This window comes from Eretmochelys imbricata, chromosome 6 (assembly GCF_965152235.1).
Source record: "Eretmochelys imbricata isolate rEreImb1 chromosome 6, rEreImb1.hap1, whole genome shotgun sequence".
Classification (NCBI taxonomy): domain Eukaryota; kingdom Metazoa; phylum Chordata; order Testudines; family Cheloniidae; genus Eretmochelys; species Eretmochelys imbricata.
Genome location: NC_135577.1, coordinates 123,975,658 through 123,985,205, shown reverse-complemented (window position 1 = coordinate 123,985,205; position 9,548 = coordinate 123,975,658). Strand labels below are relative to the sequence as shown.

Genomic DNA, 9,548 nt, shown 5'->3' with positions numbered 1-9,548 from the left:
TCATCTCAGACTGCAGAACCAAGCCCAAATCCATTCCTTAGTGCTAGATAACTAGGCACAGGCATGGCTGTGCCCAACTCCCATAACACTCTTCGCCTACATTCAGAGAAAGGTTGAGTTTAGATTAGTTTTAACTAGAATATGTTAGCTAACCCCAGCCTAAACTAACCACTTTTTCTAGTCTTGACAAAGCCTAGGACTGTAGTTACTTCCAAGAATCATAAAGCAACAAATCTTTCTCTGAGTTACAGCCTAAAGCTATCACAAGCAGTGCAGGAATTATATGAATAGGAGCTAATGAGCAGCATAATCAAACTGGGAAATACCATTTTTAAGGTATTTGTCAGTATCCCCATAGCCCTATCCTTAGGGCCCTCACTTGGGATGTGAGTGTCACAGGTTTGAATCCCCACCCCCTGATTGGGGGCAGAGACTTGAACTCACATGTTCTAGGTTAGTACCCTAACCAGCTGCCTGTGGGGTGGGTTGCTCTCACTCTTTCCTGCTGAAACTGTCCCACTTCGTATAAATAATTCAGTATGTATAGGAGTAAGAAGCTGACTCTCCTCTTACTTAACCACCAAGCTATAGAGCCAACCTCTAGCCCAATGAATATTTAATTATTTATGCAAAGTGCCAGGCAGTGGGGAGGGGAAGTCCCTTGTGTCTCTCAATGCCCAACACTGAAGTGGAGGGAGCTAGTGCCCCGTGTTTTGCTTTGCCGGGGGGGGGGGCAAGCAGGTGTTTCCCAAGTGTGTGTAATGGGCTGGGGTCCCTATGGCTGCCAGTGCATGACAATGTGTTTGTGTGTGTGGGGGAAGATTGGTGTCCACTGAGGCTCCCGGTGCCTAGCACGGGGGGAGGAGAGGGTTGATTTCTCCCGGTGCCGGGCATGGGGGTGGTGCTTTTTCCCGGTGCCTGGTACTGGGGAAGGGGGGGCTAGCAGTCCCCAGTGCCTAGCACGGCGGGAGGAGAGGGTTGATTTCTCCCGGTGCCGGGCATGGGAGTGGTGGTTTTTCCTGGTGCCTGGTACTGGGGAAGGGGGGGCTAGCAGTTCCTGGTGCCTGGCACTGGGGGGGGATGGGGACGCTGGCGGTTCCCGGTGCCTGGCACTGGGGGGGGGGGGGGTTTGCTTCTCCCGGTGCCTGGCGCTGGACCGGGGGCTGGTGTCCCCGCGAGGCTCCGGGCCGGCGCCTGGCGCGGGGGGCAGGAGGCGGCTGGCAGTTCCCGGGGCCTGGCGCGGGGGGGCGGAGGGAGGGGAGCTGCCTGGGCCAAGCTCTGCAGCGCCGGCTCCGCCCCGGGCCCGGATTGGCGAGGCCGCGGCGGCTCCACCCCGAACAAGTTGGCTCCGCTGTGGGGGGATCCGGCTGTGCCGAGCGACCGGGGTCTGCTGAGCCGCCCGTCCGCCACCGGCTCCGGGCCCCCCGCTGCTCTGGGACCCAGGCGGGCCGGCGCCCTGTACCCGGTAGGGCCGCGGCTCGGGGGAGGGGCCCGGGGCCCGAGCAGCCCCGGGAGCGGGGGCTCGGGGCGGCCGGGCAGGTGGGTCCCGCTCGGGAGGCTGAAGGGGGGATCCCGGCGTGGGGCCCGCCCGGGCGGGCGCTGGAGAGGGCGCCGCGAGCAGGCCCCGGACGCAGCCGCGGTCTTTCCTGCCTGGCCGCGGCGGCGCTGGGGCCGCGAGGGGGCCGCGTCTGGGAGGGCGGTCGGGCCGGAGCCAAGCGCCAGGCAGGGGCAACCGGGCCTGGTTTGCCGGCCGCGGGCAGGGGCGCGGGCCCCGTAGGGTGGGGTCCCCCATGGCTGACTCCCCTCTGCAGCTCCCGGCTCTGCTGCTGGGGACCTGGGGGCCCTTCCTCCCCTCCCTACCACAGTCCCCGTTCGGGCTCTCCCCCTCTGCGGCCCCCCATTAGGCTCCCTTTCCCCCCCCTTCCCTGCTGCAGCCATGGGCACGGGGTGCTTTTGCATGGTGTTCCATTGCCCCCCACTGCTGCGGGGATATGGATGGGGCTCCCTGTCCCCAGCGCTGGTGGGGCTCCCGTGCCCTTCTTTGCATTTAGAAGGTCCTTCACACGTTATCGGTCTACAAGACACTCTGTTGTCCCTTCATAGAGGATCCACCCCCCTACAGAAGGCTGGATGTGGCTAGGACACCCGCACCCCTTATGGGGGCTCATTTCCCCTCTCTGTTGCTGGGATGCCCCCTCTGTGGGGCTTCCTGCTGTAGCCTCGTCCTCCTGCGTGCTGCAGTTATAGTGGGGCTGGGAGGACAAGTATGTGATGCTTTGGCTTCAGCTGCAGTGAAGTCATAATGTAGGGGGGTAATGCCATCAGGCTGTGGCTGTGACTTCACTACTCTGTGCAGTAGACTAAGATGAGTCTGTGTGCCATGTCCTATAAAACTGGTAAATCTTTAACATACCTATGTGCAACATGAAAGGACTGAATCTTTTCTAAGAACACTGCCAACTGGAAATCTAATCAACTTTTAAAAGAGAGTTAAAGTTTTATACCTGTCCGGAGTTTCCTGGCCAGTTTTTGTGGTTTTACCACCCCATTTTTCTGAGGTTTTTCTCTTTTTCTCCCCTGTTGCTTTGTGAAACCCCCAAAGAAGTTTTTGTGAAGCTGAATCCAAACTGCAGTCCAAAAAATGGAACTCTATTCACTATTAAAAATAGTTTAGATGTTACTTGTAGCAATATGTGCTCAGATGGGCATTGTATAATAACTCAAAAGGTTAAAAATACAGTTCAAGTGGATGTGATATTTTTATCCAGATGATATTGTCCCTTAAAGGTTGCACCCGAAACAATGAGTTGTAGCTTTTTGTTTAACAAAATAAAACCTAGTTTCTTCTTTACACTAAGCCCTGGCTTACATTACAGAGTTAGTTCCACGTAAGGCAGCTTTCATCGACCTAACTAAGTTTCTACACTAAAATGTCACTCCTGCCAATGTAACTCACACGCTACATCCACTTAATAACTCCTCCACGAGAGGCAAAGTGCTTAGGTCAATGTGGTGTCAGTGTAGATGCTGCGTTGCTTACAGTGACTGTTGCTAGCTTTTAGAATCCGGCTCATAATGCCCCACACTGACAGTTAAATTGGTGCAAATGCTCCTGGTGAGGACGTGCACTGTCAACACAAGGAGCGTAGTGTGGACATGTAAAATGATTTAATTACTGCGTTGGCTGTATGTTGACGTAACTTCGGTCAACATAATTTTGTAGTGTAGACATACCCTAATTGTATGGTTAAATATAGGTGAAACATGCATATATCTGTCTGTATAATGGGGGTAATACCTCTCTCACAGAGTGTGGCAAGGCTTAATGAATATTTGTGGAGCTCTTTTTGGTGCTTGGATGAAAGGTTCTATATAAACCTTTATTGTTATATTTGGGTCCCCTTCTGATATCCTTATAGGAAAACAGTAAACACGGAGGTGGCCACAGTTGGTTTGGAAGTCCAAAGTCTAAACCTCATAAAGGTCTGTGGGTATGCTAATGTTACTGCTAAACACCATGGCAGAAATACTGCTGTACTCTTTCTTTGCTAAGTGTGTACTCGGAGTCTAGGTAGTGTATCCGGATGAATGAAATGATATTGGTAAATTTGAGTAATGTGGTCATTTGTGACCAAATTAATCCAGGGTGTAACAGTTAACTTCATTGAAGTTGCAGTAGGGATATATTTGGCCCTTGGAATCTTTCAGTGTTTTGCTTCCTCCTCAATAAATGGCTAATCCTTTGCTTCAGGGACTGGGAGTGTTTTGAATGCAGTGTGTTCAGTCCTGATGGGAGGGGGAAGGGAGTGCCTTGTGTTGCTTTCCAACTGCTACATGCCTTCTCTATCGCTGAATGAAAGAGCCTCATTGACTGGTTTTGGGAGGTAATGTGTCCCGCTCTCTGCTTGAAAGGTAAATTTGTCAGAAACCAGGGCCTTTCTGAGGGAAAGAGAAGGACTATCTTTCAAACAAACAAAAGGTCCCCTCCCCCCCCTTGCTGGTAATAGCTCACCTTACCTGATCACTCTTGTTACAGTGTGTATGGTAACACCCATTGTTTCATGTTCTCTGTGTATATAAATCTCCCCACTGTATTTTCCACTTAATGCATCCGATGAAGTGAGCTGTAACTCACGAAAGTTCATGCTCAAATAAATTGGTTAGTTGCTAGGGTGCCACAAGTCCTCCTTTTCTTTTTACTATCCAGAAGGTGATTGATGCCTTATTAAAAGCAGGTGGATAACGAAGACAATGTCTGTTAATTGAGTAACACTTTTGAAATTACCCTTTTTAATGAAAAAAGAAAAGGAGGACTTGTGGCACCTTAGAGACTAATCAATTTATTTGAGCATAAGCTTTCGTGAGCTACAGCTTACTTCATCGGATGCTCAAATAAATTGGTTAGTCTCTAAGGTGCCACAAGTACTCCTTTTCTTTTTGCGAATACAGACTAACACGGCTGTTACTCTGAAACCTTTTTAATGACATGCACTTAATAACTAGAAGTTGCATTTTAATATGGCTGATAAATTGAGAGCTTCTGATTTGATTTAATACTGGGGCTAGTCTTCAAATATGTTTGCATGCTCTGTGACTGAGTTGGTTCTTTCTTATGTGACTAGAGAATTATTAAAAATACTTCAAATGCACAGACTTTGTATTGTTAAAGGTAGATGAAACATTAAGACTTACTTTTGCATCAGTTCAGATATGAAAGGGATTGTGAACATATGGAGACAACTTGTCAAGCATTGAGATGCAATAGCATGTTTTATTTTCTCAGGAGTATAAAATTATTTTTGCATATTTTGTGATTCAGGAAGCCTATTGCAATGAGCTGCTAACATGTACCATAGTGTTCCGCTGGATAGAATGAGAATGGCATAATTAACTGTTTGTGATAAAACCTTATGTTATGATATTCACCTCTAGTTCAAGTGCTAGGAAGTGCTGTGCATCTGGAGCAAGAAGAACAGAGTTTTCTATCTTTGTTGTTGCTGTGAGTTCTGAGTGGCTGTGTACTGTAGCAACAGCCATGAAGTTCTGGGTGGCAACAGCTTTGTTACAAAGTACTGGCTTTAGTTTCTTTTTGCATTCCTTTGTGGCTGACATGTTAGTAGTATTCTCAATCTAGCACAATTATTGTAATAGTTGACAAGCAGCACAGAGTGTTCTACTGGTTCCCATTTCTCTCCCCCACCCCCTCTCCAAAAACCAACATTGTTGTGTGGATGTAAATATGTTCAAACTGCAGATTAGGTAGCTGGTTCCAATCAAAATATCATTGTTGGTTTTTTTGGTAAGGAGTCTTGCAAAGGTTGCTATTAAAAAGCAAGCATCAATAAGACAAATTTATAGCTGAGTCTGTTACCAAAGCCTATGATTCAATGCTGCTCTATCGTTGAAAACTTGCATATCTCCGGTTAGTAATTAAATTTGTATCTTTTCCCAAAATGTCTTCTATACAAATACAGAAAACCATTTTGTTCGTGTCTAAGACAATTTAGGGCTTTTCTGGTCACTGGATTTAATGTTCAAGTCTTTAGAAACTGATTTCGGGTTACAAAACGAGGCAGTTTGTCTGTAACCTGCAAGGTACCTTTCACTAACATTATGTGCTGCACAGAAAACTGTTGATTTATTTTTGCTGTATATAATAGTGAAATTTAAACTTGTTTTAAAACACCATTTTGAGCCTTTTTGCTCAGCTTTAATGTTCAAAGGTCAGTGCAGCTGAGACTTGCTCATTTCTGTGAATATTGCTCTTGTTAAAACATGATTAATGAGATTAGGAGAATTGCCACAAGTAGCAGAATCTGGCTGCAGTTCTGGAATTAGCATATGTTTCTTTTCTTCCTCCCTCTGTCATTTCCCCCAAAGAATCTTACCTCTTTCTGTTGTGGTAGGGGAAAAATCTGCTGTACCATTTGCTATTCCTACTGTCTATGTGATTACAAAATTAATCCTCACACACACTCACTTTTCTCTGAAGTTCAACCAGGTCTTTCAGTGGGCATTCTAGTGACTATTAAATACTCTTGACGAGTGAAAACATACTAGTCTTATCTTACACAGAAATGTTTGCGCTGATTGGAACCAGAAAACTTGGGGAAAACTAAAATATTGAATGTAATGCTTTTTATGTCAGGAGGATTAAAAAAAAAATCAACAAATGCAGGGGGTGCGGTTAGTTGTAAAATAATGGGTTTAGGTGATCTTGAAATTGAATTTCTGCCAGGGAAAATCTTACTGTTCTAATTTATTACTCTATACTCCTGTTTGTAGGGCTTGGAAGCTAATGTATGCTTGCTTTGCTGCAAGCCAGGAGAACATTAGTGATTAAAAATTTAGCAGGTGCTGTGGTTCACTTAACTACTTGTTCTTTCATCATTTAGGTCATACCACACACTTATGTTTCTAAGAGTCTGTCTAGCTTTTTCATTCTTAAAAGTCAAATTCTCTTGTGCAAACTACCATAGTGTCTATATAACTGATTTGTTAAGAACTGGGTTATGCAGAGTAAATTACTCAGTATTATTCTCAAGCTTCCCCTAACCTTTGGGAATCTCCTTTTTTATTTCTCAGCTACTGTTCCCCTTTCTCCCCCGGCCCTGCCCTGGTAGGCAGATCCTCATTCCTCTAGCTTCTCTGACTTTGGAAATCCAGTGCTTTCTGTTGGTTGAACTGAGATAAATGCACCCCACTGTCCAGCAATTAAGTATGAGACATACATAGTCTCAAGGATCCTCACTTGATTTCGTTGTGTCTGAAGCAGCATTTTATGTGCAAATGCTCTTATTGTTTCAGGCAGGATTTTAAAGTCTGAAGATAAAGCCACCCAGAAAAATTCTGTCAGTATTGTTTTATCCAGTATGCCATTTAACTGGTCTGTTAATATTCATGATTCTAGTTTTGCTCAGTATGTCTTTTTTTAAAAAATTTATAACTTCTGTCTTGGGGGTCTTTTTACTAGAAGACTTTATTTAAAATATGGAATCCTCTTCTGGACTACATGAAGTCACTTAACCCATCTTGAAATGTGTAGACTGTGTTGCAGTTTGTTTCCACTTCCTTTAACACCTCCCCTTCTATTTCTTGTTTCATGTGTATTGGTAAAAGGTGAAAAAAACATGTTTTGTAGTAGATGCCTCATCTTCTCTCAGAGGGGGTTGGATTCTGAAACTGTAGCTTACTAACTTCATTTTGCTGCATCTGTTGCTATCTTGTAACTGGAAAAAATAAAACCAAATCAAAATAAGTCTGCCTTAAGCTAGGCTGTCCATTAAGGAGGGTCTGCCTTCACTGCATAAGTAATACTCAAGATGTTCTAGAATTGTTAGCAATAGCAATACAAGAGAGTGACTAACTGGGTTTTATGCAAGATGGGTGGAGTACAAAAGTGCATCCAGGTGACATTATATATTCAGATCTTTTCCTGCATGAAATATGCATTTTTATCAATTAACATTTCACAATCTCTTATTTCATATATAATGTTGGTAAGAGGAATACTGCTTGTCATACATAGATAACAGATGCAGAGTTTGTTCTTTGAGTCAACATGGATTGTTTCATCTAACTATCCTCTTTAAAAGGTGGGTGAGAGAATGTATTTTATTGAGCCAACTTCTGTTGATAAGAGAGAGAAGCTTTTGAGCTTACACAGTTCTCTTCTTCAGGTGACCTTCAGCTCTGTGTGAACTCGAAAGCTTGTCTCAGAGAAATTAAATTCAGGATGTAGAATGTAGAGCAAATATCTTGATTGAGGTCGCAAAGAAAGTTGCAGTCAGCATCCAAAGCAGTGCCACAGAAGGGCTGCTGCAGGGCTTTTGGCTTAAAAGAAGGCTGTATAATGTAAGGTTGTGAGGCATCAGTGACAGATCAGTAGTGAGACTGAAGACTCCAAGTTGAAAAACATAGTAAGAGGACCAAAAAAGTGCCACCATGGCAAAACAACAAAGTAAAAGAAGCAGCTAGAGGCAAAAAGGCATCCCTGAAAAACTGGAAGCTAAATCCTATTGAAGAAAATAGAAAGGAGCATAAACTCTGGTAAGTCAAGTGCAAAAGTATAATTAGGCAAGCCAAAAAATAATTTGAAGAACAACTAGCCAAAGACTCAAAAAATAACAGCATTTTTTTTTTAAGTACATGAGAAGGAGGAAGCCTGCTAAACAATCAATGGGGCCACTGGATGATCGAGGTGCTAAAGGAGCACGCAAGGACAATAAGGCCATTGCGGAGAAACTAAATGAATTCTTTGCATCAGTCTTCACTGCAGAGGATGTGAGGGAGATTCCCACACCAGAGCCATTCTTTTTAGGTGATGAATCTGAGGCACTGTTCCAGATTGAGGTGGTGTTAGAGGAGGTTTTGGAACAAATTGTTTAATTAAACAGTAATAAGTCGTCAGGACCAGATGGTATTTACCCAAGAGTTCTGAAAGAACTCAAATGTGAAATTGCAGAGCTACTATCTGTGGTGTGTAACCTATCATTTAAATCAGCTTCTGTACCACATGACTGGATGATAGCTAATGTGACACCAATTTTAAAAAAAGCTCCAGAAGTGATCCTGGTAATTACAGGCTGGTAAACCTAACTTCAGTAGGAGGCATATTGGTTGAAACTACAGTGAAGAACAGAATTATCAGACACATAAATGAACACTATTTGTTGGGGAAGAGTCAACATGGCTTTTGTAAAGGGAAATCATGCCTCACGAATCTATTAAAATTCTTTGAGGAGGGTCAACAAACATGTGGACAAGGGAGATCCAGTGGATATAGTGTACTTAGACTTTCAAAAAGCCTTTGACAAGGTCCCTCACCAGAGGCTCTTAATCTAAGTAAGCAATTATGGGAAGGTCCTCTCATGGATCAGTAACTGGTCAAAAGATAAGAAACAAAAAGTAGGAATAAAGGGTGAGTTTTCAGAATGCCGAGAAGTAGTGTCCCCCTGGAGTCTGTACTGGTACAAGTGCTGTTCAACATATTCATAAATTATCTGAAAAAAGGGGTAAACAGGTGGCAAAATTTGCAGATGATACAAAACTAGTCAAAATAGTTATGTCCAAAACAGATTGCAAAGAGTTACAAAGGGGTCTTGCAAATCTGGGTGACTGGGCAACAAACTGGCAGATGAAATTCAATGCTGATAAATGCAAAGTAATGCACATTAGCAGACATCATCCCAACTATGCATATAAAATGATGGGATCTAAATTAGCTGTTACCACTCATGAAAGAGTTCTTGGAGTCATTGTGAATAGTTCTCTGAAAACATCCGCTCAATGCACAAGAGCAGTCAAGCTAACAATGTTAGGAACCATTAAGAAAGGGATAGATAATAAGACAGAAAATATCATCATAGTGCCTTTTTATAAATCCACGGTATGCCCACATCTTGAATGCTGCTTGCAGATCTGTTCACCCCATCTCAAAAAAAGATATATTTGAATTGGAAAAGGTACAGAGAAGGGCAACAAGAATGATTAAGGGTATGGAACAGCTTCTGTATGAGGAGAGATTAAAAAGACTGGGACTTGTCTCT

The 9,548-nt window shown here is 44.1% G+C and overlaps 1 protein-coding gene across 9 annotated transcripts in view; it reads left to right on the top strand.

Moving 5' to 3' along the window:
• Positions 1 to 1,332: 1,332 nt before the first annotated feature.
• The window catches only part of FBXO34 (F-box protein 34), a 67,317-nt gene continuing 59,101 nt past the window's right edge, over positions 1,333 to 9,548 (top strand). For all 9 annotated transcript variants that reach the window (XM_077819585.1, XM_077819584.1, XM_077819583.1 and 6 more), the window contains exon 1: positions 1,333 to 1,465. The gene's annotated coding sequence lies outside the window, so the exon portion shown is untranslated. The remainder of the gene's footprint in view (positions 1,466 to 9,548) is intronic.